Genomic DNA, 23,326 nt, shown 5'->3' with positions numbered 1-23,326 from the left:
AGGAATTAAATTATGTGAAATTGCTTGGAGTTTATTTACTCCTCACAGTCACGTTGAACATAAGCTATTAAGCCTACCATATGTGCAACCATTAAGCATCTGACCAAAGACACTCCAAAAAGTCTTCATTTCTATTAACTTTGGACTTAAAACAGATGTGTATTTTTTACCAAAAAAAGGATTAAGCATGCTCAAGGACACAGATAATGATCAAATGGGTGTATTTCATAATAATGGTGGAGTTACTAGGATTCACAAAAAAAAAGGAGGAGTGGGAAAACTTTGGACAGTAAAAAAAGGAGGCCATCTCACTGGAACTCCCAACTCAAAAGAATTTTTTTTATCCTTGCAGAAAATTCTATGAAACCTTAATGGTAATAGTGCAATAATGATTTGGTGTTGTTCATATCAGAGTTAATGCAAAAGTTGCTGTTATTTTTCAAGTAGGTAGGAATAAATGCATGTATTGTTTCTCTAAGTAACTTGTGGACAGAATAATAGCAGCCATTAGTTGTTTTCTTTCTACAAGTTTGAGACAGACCCATAGTTGAGTCATTCATTGTCTCTCTATTGTCTCTCCAATAGAGAGACATCCATTCTTTTTCTCTGCCCCTTCGTCATTCAGGAGCTATATGGAGTCAAGCTGCTTGGAATTCATTTAACCTCTCATGGCCACAGATAAAACAGTCAAACTTACCTTCTTTAATGTTTAAACATTGGTCCCATAACAAAATCAGTGATGGGGAACAGGATCTGTCCCAGATTTTATACACATAAATTTAGAAAAAAAAGGTGTTTATTAGGTTACATACATGGGGCTGTAGTCCCATAAACAAGACAAGGAAGTGGATTGCAGGGCCTGTTCTGTGGTTAGCACTAGTGTGTGTTGCTAATTTATATTAAACAGAACTGCTTTCAGTTAAGGCAGGGAATGGAATGCAGGACCTGAGTCCACTTTTAAAGCTGATTCCCTCTATCTTATTTTCTGTTCTGCTGTGTACAGACTCTTTCCATCATATACTCCAATGTAGTGTAATTTATGTGTGGTCCCAAGAGATTGCCCATAGCAGAACTCAATATGCATATTTTGTCATCTGTTTAGTTCTGAACTGTTCTAAAAAATTTTTTAAAAAATCCATGCATTTATAAAGAGCAGAAGTCTCTGTTAATGAAACCACAGATAGAAAGAAAAAGAAAAGGTTTTCTTAGGTGCAGCGTAGAGCCAATTCAACCCTGAACAAATTGACTGTGTCCAAAGGTTTGACCGAGACTCAACATACATTGCAAAGTCTGGCAGAGATATGTGCAAGAATTTATGTCATCTCAGAGATGGTAGAATCAAATACAACTTCATTTTCAGCTTATGAAAGCAGTGCTAGCTGTGGTTTGGCCCTGCACTAATGCAGTTATAAAACTGTTATTTTGTTTGGAAGGATGCATGAACAGATTTTCCATTTTTCTGTGTATTCACACATGTAAACTACATCTGGTCCTGACCTGGTGAAATCCACTTGCTGCTCTGCTGTGTCATACATTGTAACAGGCTTTGATTTGCATTTTCTGACATGACTGCTGTATAGAAATAATATGCACATCCAGGAACTTATCTGCAGTGACAGGATGTTATGGGAGCTTTGGGTTTAGTTGTTTTGGGGGTTTTTTTTCATGATTGAAACGTTCAGCTGTTCAAAAAGTTGCATCTTGAAAATACTCAAGCAGGCAGTCATAGGCTGGGGCAGACATGGGCTGCTGTCTTGGGGCTATAGGAAACATGATAGGATGATTGAGAACCATGATGCAGAAGGAAAGGATTCATTTCTTATCACTTGTTTAATCTGTAAAACCAGATGTTTGACATAGGTTCTCTTACCAAACACTCTACATTGAGCAAAAGTCTGACTTGTATGTGTGGTCCCAGTTAATGTGATAATGTGACATTTAATCAGTGTCTCTCTGCAAGGGTCTTACATGTAAGTATCACACAGTCAGTAACGGTTTTTCCTTATGGATAATCTTCTAGTATCTTAATGGGTAAATTTCAGCCACTTAACAGACTTCAAGCAGGTGGTATTTAAGGTCTTAACTGTCCTCTGTGTGAGCAGACAGTCAATGCTTATCACAGTGTAATAGTTTTTCCATGGAAGAGAAGGAATGGATCTGAACACCTTTAACTCTGAGGGTCCAATAAAAATCAAAAGATTCTTGTTCTCTCACCTACTGCACTCACACAAGTTGCTATGACTATACCTAACAGAATACATTGTTCTAGAACAAACCTACCAAGGCAAAAATCATCTGTAACTTGTCAATATTCAGATAAAGACAGAAGAAAAAAAAATATTTTGCTTAGCGCTGGTAGGAATGGAGCACCCTGCAGAAGCCCTTTCTTCATCAGTCTGTGATGGGTTGACCCTGGCCAGTGACTATGAGCTACACAGCCCCTTGCTCACTTTCCCTCCTTGAAACAAGGGGAAATAAAAAGTACACAAAAAAAGTGATATGCAGGCATACACTCACTACTCCCCACAAGGACACTGATGCCCAGCCAGCTTCCATGCAATGGCTACCTCCCCCAAAATACCCTCTCCTCAGATTTTATTGTTGGACATAGTTTATACATTCCTTTGGTCAGTCTGGGTATGTATTGCTAGCGTCTCCTTCAAGCTCCTTACCAACCTCCAGCTTACTTGCTATTGGTGGCAGGGTGGGAAACAGAGAAAGCTGTGCAAACATTGCTTAGCAATAAACCAAACAGTTGACTGTCTTAACCACATATCCAAAACATAGTGCCATAGGGACTGATATAAGAGAAACATACTCATTTCCAGTCAAACCCAGCACACAGTCTTCTCCCTGCCCTTTTAAAAATATATTTCCCTTGTATTTCATCTCAGTGCACCCGTTTTGTCATTTAGCCATGTTAGCAGGGCAGCGTGAGCATCCTAAAACGTTCCAGAGACATCTACACCTTCTGTAGCTGTTCTACCTATATCTAGATAACTGAGATCACTGCATCAAACTGTGCATCTCTTGTTAAGATAAATGATTTTCTTTATCAGTGTGAAAATGCTGCTGGAGCTTACTGTCAATAAAATTGACTGGTAAAACTAGCTATACTCCTCTTGGAGTATAGAAAAGGCAGTGGTCTTCTAGAATCTGGGAAGCTAAAAGCATCTGCAAATATCACTTGTTAAGTTTAGTTACTTATTAGCCATTACTCTAGCCCAGTAGCATTCCATTAATCTGAGGTATTGGATGTACATCTGAACCAGATATTACATTTAGCTTCCAGAAATCAATACAGAAATCAGATATGCTGATAAGATTCCGGAACTAATGTAATTAGGCTGCAGCCTTCTCTATGTAATGCTGTAATGACTAACTGTACTGTCTCCCATAATTTGCCTTTATTCTGTAGCTGTTCAAGATCTGAGTAATTTGTAAAACTCTTCCAGGTTCAGGTGTTTCTGTTATAGAAGCAATCATTTCCAAAAGCTTTTAATTATCAATCTAACTTCTCCATGCTACCCAAGAGCTGAGTAACCCCAAATGATATTTCTGGTCCCTTCATCAGATTTCTGAGGTTCCAGCTGCTTCTGAAGTAGGCCACTTGCCATATATCTTCTATGTCTACCACTGTTATGGGATAGAAACATGATAAATCTGAGCCCTTCACCATTTTCTCACTAGAAAATTCCTCTCCTGAATATCTCTGAGCCCATAATATCAGAAGATTTTGAACTATTCGTCTTCTGCAAGGGAAAACAACAATACCTGATGGCCCATTTCTGTGTCAATAATAAGGCTGATCTCATTAAAAATCTGTTCTGTGTGCTGCTGCTGACTGTAGATTTTTTCCCAGTGAAAGGATAGAAAAAGTTTTGTATTTTCTTCTATCCTAGTATGTGTTGTACAACATTCTGATTCATAGCAGTCCCTTGCTTCTTCCAGGATTCCTGGAGGTGGGTCAGCAGTCCCTGCAGGTTGTTCTCCAAAAAGTACCATAACGGGTGACAACCCTATAAAATCTTCCAAATTTTGAAGATTTTACTGATTCTGGCATCTACCAACTATTTGCTTTTGAAAGGCTTTGTCCTTTGCACCATGCAGGCCAGTATCACAGACAGAAAAAAAAAAATAGCTTAAATTGTGAACACTATTCTCATATAGTGTTATATATATATTCTCATACTCATTGAGAGTATGCGTAAGGACAGGGTGAATATCCATAACAGAAGCACACACATAGACACTAGAGGAATCTCATGTAGGAGCAGGATGGTAAAATTCAAAGGCGTGTCAGAATATGGTGTTGCAAGCACTTGGGGCCTTAATTACCCCATGTCTGGCACCTGGCTAATGTAGTACACACATCCCTGGGACTGCCTCCTGACACCAAGGGAGCACCTTCAGCCTGTGGCACCACTGATGGACTGGTAGCAATCCCCACAGGCTTCAGGTGGGTATAACCCAGAGTTTAAATCTTTCTACTAAAGCCATTTACAGATGGAAGTAGTAGAAATGGGATGTGTCAGAACTGAGTTTTGTAAATCTGAGATCCAGCCAGTAGGCACCTCATTCTCCTGATGTATGCACCTCCTGTTTCTTGCCTCATTAAATACCATGAGAATTACCTCTGTTACTGCAGTCTTAGCATGCAACATATCAGAAAAGATATTAAGCAAATTCAAAATTAGTTGATCTTTTTCTAAAGCTGGAATATCTTCAAGGGGTAAAGAGAGGATATAGATGCTTAGCTATAAATTCATAATCAGTCATAATTTGAATTCTATGTATGTCCATGGGGACAAGCTTTAAACAGCAAAGATGTAATTTGCTTTCCATGAACTACACAGTTATACACTCCAAAATTATTGTATAATTGTCTTCTGCTAGTGCTGTGTAAAGCTGGACATCGTAGGTCATGAAATCTAGACACTTTGAACTGTCTCATTTACATGGTTTTCCACCCTTTTAATTGAAAAAAGCATTTGTGTAACAATGACATCTTCTTCCAAGGCTTATTATTCAAGGGCTTTCAGGTTTCCATCATGCATTTTCAAGGGAAGAAATAAACCATTATTACTCTCTACACCTGGTAACCTTAGAGAGATGCAACAGTAGCAGGACTGACATAAATAGCTGAATAATAAGCTAGAGAGGGGTTTCCATCTCATAAATTTTCAACAATAGTGTTAATTCCATTAATGGTATAAAATTCTACCTTCAGTTACACCTGTGCAACTTAATGGAGAGAGTAGTAACTGCAAAGAGACTTTAGCCTTGTAGATGCTTTTTTTGCCAGTAAATATAGGACAGCCTGAAAGGATATATTGTGTCTGAAATCTCAGGGTGAGGATGCAGGTGCAGGGTTGCAGCTGGGAAGATTTTCATTTTTTACTTAGAACCTGAGCAAATATGATACAGAGTCACTAATCATAAAAAAATCCTATAATGTTGCTGTTGCACTGACAGAAGACAAGAGTGTTCTACAACTCAGGAAATAGACATAGCTCTATTGTAATGTAGGCGTTATACTCCATCTTAAGTTATATAATTTATGTGTCATGAACCTGGCTCACATCTCAAAATCTACACTTGCTGAACTATAACATCATCACTTCAAAATTGGCTTGTTAGATGAGAGTGGAATAAAACTTGCTGTTTCTAAGAAATAGCAAGCAGTAGCCTGAATATATTTTGTAGCCCTCCTGAAGTATGTCTGAAGAGTGTATTTCAGGAACTCACATAGAAAATAAAGAAAAAACTGCTGTGCTGCCATTAAATAATAAACTATACTGTAAATCTATGATACTGTTTTCATTATAAAGGTGAAATTCCTTGAAGATGCTGGGAGACTGAAAATCGACACTTGCCTGCTGAATCAGGCCTAAAAAGGAAAAATTACTCCTGCAGTATATGGATAATTATTTGCTATCACACATTGCTGGAATATTTCACTTAAAAAGTTATCTAGAGAAAATATTCATGAAGTTATTAACATTTTTATGGAACTCCCATGACAGCACTGCAGGAAAGTTTTGATGCTGTTGCTGTATCTTTCCACAGAGCACTGCACTGTGGATTTCAATGATTTTATAATACTTTTAGCATTCACTTAAAATATAGAAAACACTTTTTATCAACTTCTGTTTATGGTTGCAAGATCTCACTGCAGAGACCTTTTAAATATAATCCCCAAGTGTTCAAAATACAATAGAAAAGAATTTCCATATATTATTACTTTTTTGGATACAAATAAACTTGTATATAGAACCCTTAAACACTGATAATAAATAATAGCAATATATAAAGCACTATAATATAAATCCCAAAGGTGAGAGACTTTCTGACAGTATTAGAACACTCTGAACGATTGACATAATTGTGATCTGTAGATTTTTCCTGCAATGGCTGGAAATACTCTAAGCATCGGAGGCAAAGAGTGTGGTCATCCACTGATAGGCTTTTAACTGTAACATTAGATTTGTGGTTTATAATAATGGCTGCAGCAATAAGTACTCAGTAAAGCTTAGAAGCTAGATTCTGTTTAACTAAGTATCAATATATTCCTGAAAGTCCTCTTTTTCTAAGTGTAAAAGACACTCAGATCTAGGATGCATCTTGCGTCTGCTAGAGTTGTTATCTAAGAGTAAGTTTATTAAAGTCTAAATAAGATCATATAATCAGCTGGTTATACTACCAGTAAATGAGCATGAAGATCAAAGGGAAGCAGAAATCTGAACAAGCAGTGTACAGACTTTGCACACAGTCTTGTGTTATATTTCGGCTGAATTTTGCTTCTTTAACTATAGGGATCAGTCATCATTAAAACTGCAGAAAGCCAGTTGCAGTATTAGCCTATACTCAACCAGCTGAAACTACAGCACTCAGTTGCTGACATTTCTTTCATTCATCTGTGCTGCTGTTACTATTCAATAGGCCACCCACTGTTTCCTTGCATATTGCTGTATATGCACGCTGGAGATTATGTGCTATCATGCTCTATTTCTCCAAATTTTTCCTTAAATAAAGGATCCCTAGGGCTTTCTAGATGCATGGCTTCCAAACAGTATAAATCTTGGATTAATGGTGCCTATAAACTCAACTCTTCTCTGATAGGTGTTTTTCAGTTAGCATGTGCATATTGGCTAAAAAGTCGGGTTCACCACCTGATGCTTTTATTAAGTAGCACTGGCGTAACCATTTGCATATCAGAAATATGCAGATCATAAGAATATTAAGAATGTGTTGAAAGTAAAAAATATTCCGTGGATCAGACAAAATTATTTAAAATTTGGGGTTTTCCATGAAGAAACTACTAGCCTGGAGCAAGTATAGAAAATAAGCTTCCATTAGTCTGACAAAATCATCAAGTTTCCAGGAGATGAGTAGTTAAGTATGACTGGTATTATGCTATTACTAGTACTAATTAGGCTTACAAAACAAAGAAAAAACAAAACAAAGATAAAAGCCATTATGTCATAAGGATTATCTGAAAAATGAATGCAGGCTGAAAGAATAAATAAAATAGATGCCTGACTTCCAAATCTCCACCACAGTAGTTTTGTCTTTCTGACAAGGGCAATGAATGTGTTCGTGAAATCAGGACAGTGCAGTAGCCGTTCACCAGCCTTATTTAAAACAAGGAAGAAAGATTCTGGGGTTTTATTTATCAGATTTCCTCATAGTCTCTTTTAAATATGTTTGTGGGGACTGCATTTATGTATAATGTGCAGAAACCCCCCATGCATTGTTGCACTGAGTCCTTTCTTCCCGTACTATGAGAACCTTGTATGTTACAGTTTAGGCTGAGCAAGATTCAGCTGCGAATAATCACGTTTGGTCCAGCTGATTAGGGTTTGGACTATAAAAGCCATTGTACCATTGCCTGCTTGATGTTCTAATTCCCCTGCTTTTTGACTAGGACATTTCTCTCATTTTTAAAATTAGGGATCCAAGTCTTGCTTTCTTCTCTGTTTTAAACTGTGTTGCAGCCTGGAGTGTAAGAATGATGCTATGGTGGCTTTCCCCAAGAGCTAGGTGCAGTGTGTTTCATGAAAAAGCAAACTTAACCCACCATATTTCAGAGTTTCAACAGACAAAAGGCTTTATAGTGTTTATAATGTGCTTCAAAGACAGCTCTGGAGTTTGTTTTCTTTTTTTTTAAATTAAACTTGAAATATTACCTTTTAAGTTAAAGTATTGCCTTTAACTCTGCAATATTTAGTATGAAAAGCACTAGATAGCACATTGTCCCCTGAACTAACAGAAGTGGGAGGAAGAAATGTTAATCACTTACAATATGACAGATAACCTAGATCCATGTTCAACATTGAAACATGCCACATAACCAAAAGTATTGGATTAGAAACTCCAGAAGCTGGAGTGAAGGGAAGCTCTAACTAGTGCTGTAAAAACACTTTTTTGTCATTGCTTTATATTGCACATTACACCAATCCTTAACATCAATTTACAAAAGCAACTTTGCAGGCCTGTTGCAAAAATTCTACAGAAGTTACACCATAAAGTGATGCAGCTCTTCTGGAGATTTTTCTCCTGATCAAAACATGATTATCATATAAAGAGCAACAGAATATTTCCAGGGGTCTGAAAATGTATAGATTAGAGGTATTTCAGCCCTGTCCCCCATCCCCCTAATCAGTTTGAGCCATTCTGTATGGCTCAAACAGTGTGCAGTAGGAAAGAAATTCATTACTGATTTCTGTGGGATGCTTCGTAAAATACTTAGGACATTTTCCATTATTCTAGCAAATTTCCTCCTCCTGATATCAAAGTGAGTAAGATTTAAGAGGTAAGGTAGTAGTATCTAATGCTCTTTCTTTCATTTTCAAAAATCATTTAATATTTATCTATGCTTTGAATTCTAAGTGCCTAATTAATTGGATTAACATTTTAATACTATTTAAACATAAGAACTAATGATTTCTATCCATTAAGAGGAACATAATAGGTAAATCACTGAAAGTTCAAGCTTACAAATTATTTTTTTCATCATACCAATAAACACATCTTAACACTCTCAGAGTTTAGTATTTTCTATAGAACTTTCACTCTTTTTCTTCCCTTTCCTGAGACTTTCTAATCTCTGGTACAGGCTTTTTATTTTGTGATCTTATTATAAGAACTCAACTCCGTGTTCTTTTGTTGATTTTTCATTTACTGTTCTAGACAGAGAGACTTACTGATCATGCTAGGAAATAGCTAAGAAATATTAGCCAACCCCAAAGAAAAGCACAAAAGGGGAAGGGGAATATGTGAAGGGTTTGTTAGGACTGGAGGCTTGGAAAGGAAAATTAATAATTTGGTAAGACTAAATTCATGTAAGGCACTCTTTAGGACTGGGAAGAGATGGACTGAAAAGAGAGCTCAGGTTCAGGAAAAATGTTATAGGATTGAGGATTTTGAAAATGTGAAAACTAGCAAGGAGTTTGGAGTATTTCCTAATACATGAAGACCAAAATCAGGCAGTACAGCCTAAAAGCAGATGAAGGAAGCATGAAAGTAGCCCAACCTTCAGAAGACAAGAGGCTTTCAGGAAATTTTAGGATGAAAGACTTGTTTACACCTACTCTGTGAGCCTTCAACCCTTCCAAAATTTAAACTGCGTTTAAGGAACTGCTCAGATATATTTCTAGCTAAAAGTGCTGCAACCTGATGAGCAGACACAAAGAGAAAACTGGAAAAAAGGCATGATCCTACCCTAGGTTTCCATAATCCTGCTGTTTGATGATACTCTAAAGAAATAAGTCATTGAGCTGATTGATATGATCAGTGACAATATGCTTGATGTGTTTTGTCTAGTAAAATGAAGTATAGACAACTTGTGCAAACATAGGCTTTATATCTCGTCTCTAAAGGATCAGAGATATTTCCATGTCAATTATATTCAGAGAAATGTTGGAAGGAGCATGGCTTTCAGCTGGAAGACTTGAACTCAGATCTCTGTCTTATTGAAAGTTTGGCTTATTGAATCATACTTCCTTGATTTTTCACTGGAATTAAAATATATATAAAACTATTTGTCAATTATTTTTATACAGTCATCCATATTTTTCAGCACAAAATTTTCGAAAAATTTGATTTTTAAGAGTATATATTGTCCTGAGACTGTCCTGCACATTTCACAGAAGCTTCTAACAGTTTTAACAGTCTATCAAAACAGGACTTATCAAACTGGTCTTATGATGTGAGGGAAGGAAGAGCAGATGACATGTAAAGCACTGTAATATTTTTTATCCAACTCTCATTGTTTTGCAGCACAAAGTTTTTCAATTTCTTATTGGAAATAAGAGGAACAGGAGGTGAATATTAATCAATCTATTTATTGTGTTAATTATACAAATAATTCCTGTCCCACTCCCTACATTTTTCCCCCTAACAATCCTTGCTGAAGTGGGAGGTGCAAGGTTTAGAGCCCTCTTACACACTGATTTCAAGACTTGGACATCTTTCTCTTTGCAGCGCGCATTTAATAAGAGAGGAAATTAAGACATTGTACAAGTCTGAAGTCGCTGGGTATTAAAGAATAGTAGACTTTTTTCCCTATGATATGAATATTCAAATTAACTCAAAATAAAAATCTCATGTTCTGAAACAGGCTTTATCGAATCTGTCAAATAACACATTTTAAAAAGTGTTTTGATTGTTTATTCTATACTTTAATCTGACAAACTGAATGAATTTCTGATGATTAATTTCTCAGTTTTGGAGACCTCAAGGAAAATTGTTAATATTTCTGTTTGCACAGCCTGGTATGAATTGGCTTTTCTATTTATAGATGTATTTTTTTTTCATATTTGTTTTTCAGCTCCAAATATGAAGTGATGTGAACTCCAAATAAGTTCAAGATTTTATTTTACGTTAAATACTTATTCCAGTTTCTTTTCTATAGATATGTAGGACTTCTAACACTTCACCACCACCAATTAATTAAGCTCAAGTGTTATTGATGGGGACCCCAAAGGAATTTTTGTACAGGTCTTCAGAAGAGATATTTTGGTGTAGTACAGAATTTAGTCTTTACAGAACTGGTGGCAGTAGTCAGTCCACAGTCATGATTAAATGATTATAATGAAGAATAAGAACTCCAAATTATGCGCTGAAAATCTATCCCAGCAATACAATTTGAACATCCAAATTTCCATGAGTTGTTCTGAAAGTTTAGTAATTGATCACCATTGTATCCTGTTAGTCTCTAACTCAGGGTGATGACATAGATATGCTAGATATACATTTATGCAAATCCCACTGATGTGAATGACTTTACAAAGGATAGAATTTGAGTCCATGTTCACCATTCTGTTCTCACCAGAAGTAGTTAGCTTTGGATTTAAAGAAGATGTTTAAGAACTCAGTCCTTGAAGGGAAAGTCTGTGTTCTAACTCTTTGTGAATAGCAAAGGGGGGGTACATAGGGATATATTAATTGTGTTGTGCTAAGAATCAGGTGAGAGGTAGTAGTGTCTAATAGCTAAAAGGAATTAAAATTTTGGGGGCTTTTTTGTAATGTAAATCAGCAAAGGAGGGAGAAAAAGTGCCCTACAGTTCTTTCCTTCAAGGACTTCCATCTATTTGTAGGAAGAACCATATAGGACTATTGTGCTATAAAATGCATGAACATCAATTCACTTCCTGAAAGTCCTTTGCTGTGCAGAAACAATGATCAGAGTGTCTTGCAGTGCCAAGCACCAATTCCCTCACCAGACTGCTTTATAGAGGCTCATTTCCCTGCTGTTCCCAGAATCTGGCTTTCTTTCCCCACTTCCTCCTCTCAGCTGGAGCCACTCCATAGACTGAAGGAGCTATTGTTGCTGCCTGTTTTGGAAAATGTCAGATAAAAGATGGAATCAGCAACCACCACAATTCTGAAGGACTCCAAAACCACAGTTTGTGCTTTAAGTGGTGTGAAGCGGGGTATCCCAGCCTTTGAATTTCTGCTCTCCTATTTTCAGAGTGTTTCTTTTTTTTTTTTTTGAGAAAGAACTGTGCCAAGATACTGCTTTTTTCAGGCACCTAAGTGGACCTATACAGCTAGAACCTTCTCCAGCTGGGTTAGAAGATACTGCTGTCATTGTGAGAAAATGACGGTCACATCCCCTGCAAAAGGTGGGGTAGCCTGTACTCTACTGTAGACACTAAACTCATAGTTACAGGACTCTTCAAATTCCCTCTGATCGCAGACCTTGGCCAAGCTGTGACACAAACAGCTGCTGGCAACCATATCCTCCAACTCTGCCAAATACTCTGGTGAACCCAGCTTTACCCCAGAACCAAATAAAACCTGGAGATGACACTCACTATCTTTATTGCTATGGGAGAGATCAAAATAAATTAAGATTTTGTTCAGTGAGTGTCAAATTTCCCGCGTGTTCACTCGTCGGAGAAAATAACTTTCAGGGATGGGACTACGCGATTACACGAATTTATTGTTTAAAATAACAAAATGCATCAGTCGAGGCGTGAGATTTTACAACACCTCCCAATAATGGTGACTAGTCACAAGATTTAGGGTTACATCATAATTTATAACTCTCTAATCCAATAGAAAGATAATCCCATCCTTAAAACGACACTTTGTTTTGACTTTATGACCTATCACCTGTGGCACGTCTCACTGCAATGCAGCTATGTCTTGACCAATAACTTCTCATGTCACGTACACACAGATGTCTCTATTATACCGTCTACATTCTTAACTTAAACTATATAAAATCACACTATTATATTTTAAAACCCTCCACCAGAGCACCCAGTGTACATTTTTACTTATAACTGTAGGAACACAGGCTTGTAATCCTTTTGCTTAAGATCTATAAATCTCTGTCAATTAAGCCAGACCTAGTCTCTTCCAGGGTTGTAAATCAAAGCCTCCTTTAATTGCAGGAGTTTCTACTCCTTTGTCTCCCACAAGTGAGGAACAAAGTATGACCTGAAATCACCTGAACACAGGTGAAGACAGAACGATTATCTCACATCACATCACTGAATATTAGATGAGTTTGATAAGTTTTACCGTTTTTAATTTGGGAGGACTGAAAAAGAATTAGGTAAATACTAAATGCTATACCAAAGTGAGTCACAAGATGGAGATTTGTGTAAAATGGTTATTAACAACCTTGTAAAACTGAAGGCTTTAACAGTGATATAGGGAAGGACTGGAGGAGGGAATGTTTGAGAAGACCAGTAAGAGAGTGGATAAAAAGGAAGATGATGAGTTTCAACCAAGAAACTCCAAAGTCTCACTCGCCATCTCAAAGTGTTTTTTCCTGCCAGCATACTTTTACTAAGCATCAAATGGATTTCTATATATAGATCTTTCTTCACTGATTTGTGTGGTACTTAGCCAGGAACCTTGAGAAACTGTTTTATATCTTGTTGCACAATTTTAGTGCTAGACACATGTTTAGGGGTGATATAGCCTATTGACTGCAGAGAACACATCACATTTCTGCTATTTTATTTCTGTCTCATAAAACTAGAACTTTTTGGAAAAAGGATATCCTTAATATAGAACAATGAATCCTAGGTGGGGAAATTTTACTTCAATGAAATAAGTTGTTTAGGATGCTGTTTCATAATATTTTGGTTTTTTTATATCCCATACTTTCAGCAAATGCTGGCACGTACTTTTGGGTCTCCAGTGATTATCTTGAAACATTCCCAAGAGTCTGGCAGCTAACCATGTCTTATAGATCTCTGTTGCTCTCTGAATGTGCCATTTTCAGCTGTCTACTTGGGAAGCTTCATTTCCATATGCTCCAGATTCTGTGATTCCAAATATTCTTTCACTGCTGAAATGAAAAATCATTTTGTCTCAAAAGTTTCACGCATAAACATGATTATTCTGAAGAAAAAAAAAACCTAACAAGACTGAAAAGAAACTTCCTCCATATTTTTTAAAAACATTTGAAACCATTGCCCTTCATTTAGTTGTGAATGCCCTCTGTAACACGATGATTTCAAACTGAAATTACTTCAGGTAATTACCTATGCCTCTTTCCTGAGCTAGAAGTCCCTACTTATTCTCCTTCAGCTTGAGATACTAGGAAATGGCAGTGGAGTTGCAAGAATCCATATTACTGATAACTAGCACAGTGTTTGTTGGCACATGGACAGAGTAAGTTTCATTCCTATATCTTACAAGTGCAAAAGAGTTTTTCAGCTTACTGGACAGGAAGCACAGAGGAAAGGAGAAGTTTCACGCTTGAGATCAAAGGGATAAAACCCATATAGCTGAAAATCCTAGAATTTCCAGGGGCTGAAAATAGGTCCTTAGTTAATTAAATGTTAATGGCAAAGCTGCAAATTACTTTCTAAGACTATATTTTCAAGCTGTCATCTCCCTACAGCATAATGTACATGGAGATATTTTCCCTTGTTAACTTTGTCTTGGTACTGAGAGTGGAGCACCACAAATAGGCCAGCTGATTACCACCATAAAGTTTGTTGTGTTTTGTAGATGTGTGTCTGCATGTTAAACTATAACTAGAACTTTAAAAAAAGGCCAGTATGAGCCTGCTAGCCCATTGACAGAACTGCCACACATCTGGGCCCTCCCGTGCAGTTTTGCTGCTCCCAAGCAGGATTGCTTTGGATGAGCTTGAAGTGTGTGCTTGGGATTTCCAGATGTACTTTAGCTCAGCGTCCTCAGCCAGCTTCTGTCAATCCACGAAACCCTGCACATGTTCACCACGTGTGCCTCAGTCTGAGGGCACGTACACTACACAGGGGATGTTCTCGAGAGCACTGACACTGCCTGAGACATTGCGGAAGAGTAGTTGACCGAGTTAAGCAGACACAGCAAGGGTCAAAAGAGTGGGAAAAAACACAGATGTGCTGCACATGTGCAGTGAGATTACAGTCTGAAGCCCTGACCTGACTGCACTACGGATAAACTGTGGTGAGATGTAGTGACAAAACTGAGAAGCAGTTAAACCATTTTTGGCATATAAAGGCTACCACAGAGGAGAGAGAATGAACTGTTCTCCACGTCTGTGGTAAACAGGATAAAAAGGAATGGCCTTAAACGGCAGCAGAAGGTTTTCAGTCAGATATTGGTTATGTTTTCTTATGTGTCAGTATTGCAAAGCATTGAAAAGCGTGTCTTAGGGAGACTGGAATCTTCATTACTGGCAATACTTGATGACGAGTTAAACAGGCACCTGTCAGGAATATAGGTCCTGCTTTACAAAGCTAGGCTAGATGATCTCCCCAGGTTCCTTCTAGGTTTATTTTCTTATGATTGTATGCACAATAAGTCTGACATATCCCAAAGTTTTCCAATTACAGTGCATGAACAGACCATCTGTGCAAAACAATCTCAATATGCCTGATGCTTCCTGGAAGCATTTTACTTACTGAAAGAGAAACATAACAGTTATATCCATTCATACAACTGTCTGTCCAGAATCAATGGCAAAAAGTCTGATAGAAACACTAATCAAATAAATGTGTTCTTTCTTTATTTATCATCTCCTGTTGAATTTGAGTAATGCCTGATTTGCCCAAGAACAGTGTATGTTGAAGATGCCTAACATGCTGAAAGTGTTAAGGTGTAGCCATGCCTTTTCTTGAAATTTACCATAGGATCCTATCCCATGCACTCCTTAAGGAAAAGATTCACATTAGTTAAACCTGCAAAGTAGTATTTTATTAAGTGTTTTCAGGATCAGGTCCATAAGAATATTAGGTATTTATTGTACTAAAACAGTTACTCCTGTTTAGGAAATGTATCAAACCAATTTCTTTAAACATTTCCTCACAGAAGGAAAGAACAAATCTAAAACTGAATTGCAATACCAGTAGATGGTATTTTCCAAGCTGTCTTTAATTGCAGTTTTAATGTAATAGGCAATTATTTGTAAATAGCTGAATTGAATGGTTGGACATGGAATCAAAGCCTTTAAGCGTTTTGAAATTCCTCAGCTTCAAAAACATGAGGTTTAAAGTGAAAATTGCTCCTGGATAAACCCCTTATAATGGAAGGCTATATGTTATTATGGACATTTAAGAGCCAGTGAATCAAATATTAAATCACTCAAGACCACTTTTGAAACTTTCTTGAAGTGATAATCATGCCTCCAGCTTATATTATTTCTGCAGAGTTGTATTATTCTTATAGTTATTAATATTATAATAAATTTTGGGGTTCATATAGCATACACAAAGAAAACTTATCAATATATACCAAATAATAATCTTTAAAGCCTATTTGCTAAAAATGTAATATATTGTTAACATAGACACTTGTTTAGTCAAAGAGTGGAATTTGGTAAAACAGCTCAATCTTCTTAACTTGAAGAAGTGAGGAAAGTGTGTGAAGGTAGCTCTCACTGTCTTTTTCCCTTGTTTGTTGCTATTGGTGCTATTCTTTCTTGATAGTAGTTGGTGGTACTGATTAGATGTGGAGTAAGTTCAGAGACACACAAAAAAAGTGTCCTGTCTGGTGCTCATGTTGCAATGAATTTGGCAGCCTTGGAACCTCTCTCATTGTAAATTAGAAGAGCTGTGATACTGTAAGTTAGCAGTTAGGGAGAGTTTAGAATAGATTCTGAGCTCAAAAGAAGGAGTCAAAAAAAAGGTGAAGGATACATAGAGAAAGAATGGGAAGGCAGAGGAAAGTTTGCCTAAGCCATTTAGTATTTTCTGGTTTATACTTGCAGAAGATCTTGTTAAAGTTCCACATTGTAAATTGGACTCTGCTGAATCAACATACACAGAAAGAAAGCTAGAAAAATTCTAAAATAATATCTGAGTTTCACTAAAAACCTAAAAGATATCAGATTCATCCTTCAGCCCTTGGGGGATGAAATGGAGTTCTATTCACAGAAATATGCTGAGAATCAAGTTTCCTAAACTAAGTGTTTAGAATAAGACTTTGATACATAGGTATGTTCCAAAATTTTATTAAATAAACTAGAACTTTTCTTTTTTTTTAATTCAGCACAATTTTAGAATGTGCTGCTTTTAAATAATTAACGTTTTAACTAACATAATGACAAATTTTAAATATCTGTTCCCTCTACACATGAAGACAGAGAAAGGTCAAAAGGTTGAGATCTGGATGGGAAAGTCTGGGTGTGGAGACAGTGAAGGAAGGGTAGAAGAATAAAATTGGCATGTGTTAACAGCATCTTTTTGAGAAGGTCATGAATATTACCATACATCTACACTCAGCTTCTAAGATACCTAGATCTGAAAAGAAAGACTGCCTAAAACAAAGAACAGAGGAGATTCCCAGAAGAAAGTGAGGGACAGATGAAGCCAAACAATAGATTGGAGCCAGTAAAAGATCCTGGCAACAAAACAAAGAACAAGTTGGAGCCATTAGACACCAAGATCAAGAGACAAAAGCCAGTCAGTACAAATGTCATGCTCATCTAGCAGAAATGCCTAGTGACTCACTCACTTAAGGCTGGAGACAGAAGATCAGAGCCACTGACATCTCCTAAGGGGTGTGAAACCAGCACATTTTCCCCAATTGAAAAAGAACTCCGGAAAGGTGATGAGGACTTGTAATAAGCTAACACTTTTTTTCTTTCTGCATCCTGAAGGAGACTTTCATCTGGCATCTAAAGCACTCCTTGGAAAGTGGCTCTGGTCCCTGAAGTGGATGAAAGCTGAGACTTAATCCTTTTCCTCCCAGGGATTGTTAGGAGAGGAAGTAGAAGCCTCCCCAGTGAGACACAGGCATTGTGGAAACAGAGGTGAAAAGCACCACTGTGGTGAAATCAGTGGAGGGGAGTAGGAGGAAGGGTAAGGAATCTTTTTTAGGTGTTTGAGGTGATGGATAGAGTGTTGCCTGAGGGAAATTGAAGAACAGGTTTTGTGCCTGGTATTTCTTATTGACTCAGTTGCTCCCTGGGTAGCTATATCCCATCCCAGGGCATCAACTTGCCTCAGGCTCTCTGCTGAAGTTTAAGCTCTCTAAAACAGGTGCTGGGGTTAATAAGCATCACTTGCAACTGTTTTGTTGAGAAAAGACCTTTTATCTTTCTTGATCCCCTGCTAAAATTTAGAGACATTGCTTAAGGTAAATTTGGAGTGTTTTGTTGTTGTTTGGTTTTGGTTTTTTTTTTTTTTTTTTGGTTTGTTTGTTTGGGGTTTTTTAAAATCTGTCTTTGCTTTAACTGGTGAAGTGACAAGTCATTTACTTAATAACGAGAACAGCTGAACATTTTGACTTATATCAAGTTTCAATACCTTCCAATTTGGAGCAAGGATGGCAGAAACATATGTTAAATGTCTCCTCAGACTAAAAAAACCTGGCCAAAAGACATGACACAAAGGACGGTGATCAGGACAAAATCAGATCTTATGTGGCATAAGTTTGCAATCTCAGGGGCCAGTTCTTAGATCCTATGAATCTGTCTAGTTTCACTAAATAAGCCTCTTATCCTATCACAGAATGTATCTGACATTGTCATCAGTAATAGTTCTGTGACTTCATAGAAAGAACATTTTATTTGAATTTTTGGTGGTAGGATACTTCCTTAATGTAATCTCTTTTAGATAACTGAGTTTGTATAAAAGACAAGAGAGAAATTTATGTCTGTTGAATGTTAGTGAGCTCTGTACCCTATGTTGACTTGAGTTACAGTGCTCACTGATACTCTAATGTAGTGTAAATACTGAGGCTCTTTGATATACTGTGTTGATGAATTACTGCTTAACCACTGGTCTTAGTGGGTTTTATAAATATATTTCTTGATATCTTGCAAGTCTTCGATTGTGAAATTAAAATTTAATTTTGTTGTTGGTTTTTAGGTTTTTTGGGGTTTTTTTTGCTGCTGTTGATTTCGTAGCAGCAAGCCAAAATGGAAAAATTAGGTAGTTGCAGTCAGTAAACTTATAAAAGCCAGATGAGAAATCCGTGTCACTCCTATGTATGATTGAAGTGTTTGGTCTGTTCAGGAACTGTCTGTTTCGGGATGACATTAGTTACTGCAAATTGGTAATCAAGCTAGACAAATCTGGAGGAATAAAAAGAAAGATTAAGGATGTAGTGAACAATATGTATGTCTCTGCCAGTCATAACAGCTGTTAAAAGTGTCTGTTAGATGCTTTCATCAGCTTTTCTTTCATCCTGTTATTCTGTGATAGCTGAAAAGAAATGAACGATCTTTTAAATTTTCCTTTAAAATTTATTTCATAGGACAAGTTACTTTAGACAAGAGGTGAGCCAAAGGGCACGTAGGAGGTATGCTGAATGAAAAAGAAAATGGAGATGTAAATTATATAGTCAGATTCTCTCTCATAAAGAAAACATTAAAAGAATCTGGAAGATTCTTTAATCTGTAAAATGAAATATATTTCTAAAATGAAGTGTATTTGCAGGAGAAGGCTAAGCACTTCAGATAGCATGGACTTGATCCCTTACTGAAAATATGACAAAGTTTCTCATTGGCTTTAATGAGCTTTAGTCTCTTGTGATATGAATTTGAAAGTTGAAAGTGGAGATATGAAAGAGACTTGTGCCTAGTAAGAGAAGAGCACACCTTGTTCCACCAGGGATTTTTTTTGCTGTGTTTCTGCCAATAAGAAAGGCTTTGCATTCTCTCAGCTGAGAGCTGGAGACAACAGTGAAGAGAGAGAAGTTTCTAGATTCCTACCAGAAGACAGGTCTGTTTATCACCAGCTTGAATGCCAAAAATAGATATAAGATATGGCACCAGAATTTTTGTTGCAAGATATCATCCAGCAGATTTCAGAAAATAACACTTATTAGGATTTGCCTGAGCAGATGGAAAACATCCATTGGGTAAGGCAGGGAAGATAGTTAAAGCAGTGGAATCTGTTAACTTTTAACTTTTTTATCTTCAGTGAAATTTTTCTGACCTGTGGGAGCAAAGGGATACGCAACAAGGAAGATGAACAAATGTCTCAAACACTAATAAATCTTCAAGGGAGTTTGAAGAAAGCTTAAAAACTTGGAAGTGTGACTAGAGAAGGGATTTCTTACCTCACAGACTAAAGAAATAACGTTATTTGGGCTGACCTTGGTCTATACTGGCAAAAAAAGCTTAAAAATTTAAGAATTTTCAGAGGTACATATGTAACTTTATGCACGACCATAAAACATGCAGAGAAGAGCTGATAAATGAAGGTATGGCAGCAGATAAAACAGGATTAGACATCAGAAAGACGTATAGTTACAGGTGAGAACTGCAGGTAAGTAATGTAAATAATGAAACTTGGATGGGACACCAAAACAACAATCAGTAGTTGAATGGCTTCTGCTCTGTTCCAGATTTCAGACATAAAATAGTGCCACCAGAATTATTGAAATCAGTTATTAATGTGGCAATAATGACATAGCATAGCTACTGCCTGACACAAATCATTCTGGAAAGTCAGATATAAAAGTAAAGATGATGAATACCACTGCAAATAGTCCTGTATCAGATGCAAAGAAAAAAGGATAGCCAAGAATAAACTAAAACCTACTTCAAGAAAACATTCATTTTAGGAAAGGTTTATAAAGTAGATTGTATTTGGGTAGTACTGCAATAGAGTCCCTGGACTGGATTTGGACAGGAAAAAAATGCACAGAAATAAAGCAGGAGAATACATACAGAAGATTAGGTCAGTACTGAAGACCTTAACCTCCTAATGATAGACCTTACAATGCAGTTACAGGTCTCTATATTCTGGAAACTCATAGCTGACAAGGTTTTTCATCAGCTAATCAATAATGAAAAATAATGCCAGAAGTCATTTCAGTAAGATCTTAAAATGTGAACAAAATGGTGATCATGGGGGGAAAAGAGGGATGGGAGGAAAGTGGTATCAACAATCAAAACTTTATTTCTGTAAAATAGGAGGATGATAGAGTTCTGTAATAAATTTTTGAATTTCAGATGCTCACATTTGATCAGTGAAGACAACTGGTTAGTAAAAGTATAGGAACTAAAAGCTTAAGAGCTTGAATTTAGAAGAGGTTCAGAATTTCTTGAAATCAAAGAAATCTGATTTCTTAGCAAGGTAAAAATGCTATCAGAAATGTAAATAGATTCCAGATCATTATCGTGGGAATGATAGGATTAAAGAACGAACTTAGAAAAAAGGGGCATGAAAAGCTTCATTTTTTAAGGAATGTTGCATGTTACAGATCAAGAACTGTAGAGATAAAATAAATATAGCCTAAAGTAGGACTCGTCGTACAATATTAAAATCAAGAGTAAACATTAAACAGTCCCCATACAAAAAACAAGCTACATAAATAAAAGCAGAATAAGGAAAAGTGGTCATTAGCAGTTCAGATGATACTGGTACAGTCCAGAAGACAAAATGAACCCTTCATCTCATTTTATCCTAACAGGGGAAAATCGTGAATAAACTAGAGTACCAGACTATTAGAAATGTGGATAGAGACATTTCCATTGCCAATTCAAGTCAAAATAATTCTCCAAGATTTTGAGGACCAGCTCACTCTTACTAGGAAATTCAATTAAAAAAACCCACAACAGTAATGAACAAATGACATGTCTGATTTGGTAGTAAGGATTTTTAGTAGGTCAGCGTGTTCTGGGAGGGAGAACTGTTTGAACTAAATGATTATGCTAGTGGAGAACAAGGGTTTTGAACAGATCAGATCAAAATTCTTCTAAAATTAGGAGGTTTAAGTACTGCAGGAGTGGCAGTCTGAATGAATGAGTCTTCCAACTGGAGTATAAAGAGCCACAAAAGTTGGTACAAGTCAGTCTAAGAAAAGCTATACTGAGCTGCAATGTCTCAGGACTAGATTGCAGAGGCCCCTTCTAATTCCTAATTACTGCAGTAACTACTTCTAATTTTTCCAATCTTTTTTTATTACACAATTCTTCCCTACTCCATGATATTTCAGAGTTTTAAATGTCAAAATGAATTATGCAACGGAAGTCTCCTTTGTCCCCATAATTTCCACAGACTTCAGTCTTTTATCTTAGATGTAATTTTTCTTGCAAAAATTACACTGATTATTCAAACACTCAAAGCAAAAATCAACAGAAACTGGAAATGGAAAAATTAACCTGAATTGGATGTGTAGCTTAAATGTAGTAAAATCCAAGTTACAGAGTTTATTCATTTGTCTTTTCCCATAATTTTCAGGATATATTACTTGAAATTATTGCAGAAACTTTTAAAGACATCTGAGCCATCAGTACCGTAAAAACAAAGCAAAAATCCTAACAAAAAGAAGAGCAAAAACTACATAATATGAAGACTAAATTCTTTGCTCTGGTGATAAGTTTTGTTTCAAAACATCCTTAGTTCCTGCTGTGCATCTTTAGTGAAAATGTTGCTGCCTTAGTCTCTGCCTGGCCTTTGCTGTAATTAGTGCTAAAGTTCTGTTCAAAGCACCTCTGAACAAGTTGTCATCCTTCATTGCAGCTTCCGTCTCCAGCAAAGCTAAGCTTCTCTTCAAAGTATGAAACATCAAACGAGTCTCAGCATTTTCAGAAACAAACTTTAGTTTGATGCTCCCTGTGTCTTTCTGCCCACAACCTAAGCACTCTTGTGGTTAAGAGAAAACTAATTCCTTCCTCTGGGCGCTCCTGCCAAGGACTGGGAATATTGCATGGTTTTGATTTTTTTATGCTGCAGAAGCCATAAAATTTCAAAGATCCTCCAGCTAGTTTTATTAAGTAAAATGACATCACTCAGCAGTCCTGAAATTCTAGTTCAGTGCACGTAGGGGAGAAAAAAGAGCTAAAGAAGTCCAATAAAATCTCTGTCAAAGTATTTTAGTTATTTAAGCTTCAACTCTGAGGTACTGTATAAAAGTAAAGCTTTTCTGCCTCTAAGCTATCTGCATAGAAAACGTTTGGGGTTTTTTTACCTACCTTTGTTAGACTTGTTAGGAAATTTCAGCAGCAGAGATGAAGAATGCAATTAATTTGCTGAGAAATATCTATGCACACACATGGGTTTTTATATCCCTACATGTAACTATGTAGCACTGCAAGCTATGAGATGAAACATTTGTTAGACAATCCCTAAGCCAGTAAGTTTTCTTTTGACTTGCATAAGACCCTTCATCAGTGAGATGAGATCCGTGCCTACACTGCAATTCATTAAGGATAGCACATATTTTTCTTGGATCTTTAACCAAGTGATATTGTCTGGCAGTACATTCAATATATCTTGCACTGAGAAATCATTACTTGTTGATTGTTTGGAATATTTTACTTTGTATGTTCCCTAAAATGTTCAACATATTCTCCTCCAAATTTGGATTTTTATTCACACATTTATTTCTTTATGTCCTTGACTTAGTTTTATCACTTCCCAAAAAACTTACTACTTACCAGTGGCAGCTATTT

General features: G+C 36.7%; 1 protein-coding gene across 1 annotated transcript in view; it reads left to right on the top strand.

Moving 5' to 3' along the window:
• TUSC3 (tumor suppressor candidate 3) overlaps positions 1–23,326 on the top strand; it is a 198,372-nt gene that overhangs the window by 33,979 nt on the left and 141,067 nt on the right. The gene's annotated exons all lie outside the window — the stretch shown is intronic.

Source organism: Corvus kubaryi, unplaced genomic scaffold (genome assembly GCF_017639235.1).
Source record: "Corvus kubaryi isolate FWS band 111438036 unplaced genomic scaffold, C.kubaryi_AGA036_p1.0 split1-131, whole genome shotgun sequence".
Taxonomy (NCBI): domain Eukaryota; kingdom Metazoa; phylum Chordata; class Aves; order Passeriformes; family Corvidae; genus Corvus; species Corvus kubaryi.
The sequence above is the reverse complement of the archived record's forward strand: the minus strand, read 5'-3'. Positions and strand labels throughout refer to the sequence as shown.